Source organism: Pseudophryne corroboree, chromosome 6 (genome assembly GCF_028390025.1).
Source record: "Pseudophryne corroboree isolate aPseCor3 chromosome 6, aPseCor3.hap2, whole genome shotgun sequence".
Lineage (NCBI taxonomy): Eukaryota > Metazoa > Chordata > Amphibia > Anura > Myobatrachidae > Pseudophryne > Pseudophryne corroboree.
In genome coordinates, this window is record NC_086449.1 from 522,104,234 (window position 1) to 522,105,669 (window position 1,436).

Here is a 1,436-nt window from a genome sequence, read left to right on the forward strand (position 1 = left end):
ACAAGCTTGGAACACCTATCTTTGGGCAGTTTCGCCCATTCCTCTTTGCAGCACCTCTCAAGCTCATCAGGTTGGATGGTAAGGGTCGGTGCAGAGCCATTTTCAGATCTCTCCAGAGATGTTCAATTGGATTCAAGTCTGGGCTCTGGCTGCGCCACTCAAGGACATTCACAGAGTTGTCCTGAAGCCACTCCTGTGATATCTTGGCTGTGTGCTTAGGGTCGTTGTCCTGCTCAAAGATGAACCGTCGCCGCAGTTTGAGGTCAAGAGCGCTCTGGAGCAGGCTTTCATCCAGGATGTCTGTACATTGCAGCATTCATCTTTCCCTCTATCCTGACTAGTCTCCCAGTTCCTGCCACGGAAAAACATCCCCACAGCATGATGCTGCCACCACCATGATTCACTGTAGGGATGGTATTGGCCTGGTGATGAGCCGTGCCTGGTTTCCTCCAAACATGACACCTGGCATTCACGCCAAAGAGTTCAATCTTTGTCTCATCAGACCAGAGAATTTTGTTTCTCGTAGTCCTTCAGGTGCATTTTGGCAAACTCCAGGTGGGCTGCCATGTGCTTTTTACTAAGGAGTGGCTTCCATCTGGCCACTCTACCATACAGGCCAAATTTGTGGATTGCTGCAGACAGAGCCGGCCCAAACCAATATGATGCCCTAGGCAAGATTTTGGCTGGTGCCCCCTAGCACCACCGCTGGTTCCGCCTCTGACCTTGCACCTCTTTCCCAGCACCATCACCCCTCACCCATAGCAGTCCTAATTTTGGTGTTTGTACCCCCTATATAGTATATTTTAAATAGGAACAGTTCGCACATTTGGCACACAGCCCAAAAAGGGGTGGGGTTTTGCTGGCAAGGTGCATTGCCACACAATAGTAACCCCAATTCCAATTACGCCACACAGTACTGCAACTTTATTCACATTTGATCATGCGATAGTGTCCATAATTCATATTACATCCCACAGTAGTATTACTTTACCTTATAAACGTTACTCCTCACAGTAGTGCCCCTTATTCACATTACATCACACTGAATTGCTCCTTATTCACATTACACCACACCCTACCGCTCTTATTCACATTAGACGACACAGTAGTCCCCTTTCTATATGCAATGCCACATAGTAGAGCACCTTATACACATAATGCTACACATTAGTAATGCATTTATACACATAATTCCACACAGTAATGCCCCTTACACATATGAGACACATTATTAATGTCCTTATAAACATAATGTGCCTTACACATTATGACAACCTTTATTAATGCCCTTTTACACATAATGTCCCTTACACATATGCCACACATTATTTATGCCCTTATACACATAATGACACACCTAGTGCCCCCTACACATTTGTTGCACATTATTAGTGCCCCTATACACATAATGACGCACATACAGTAGTACCCTTTTA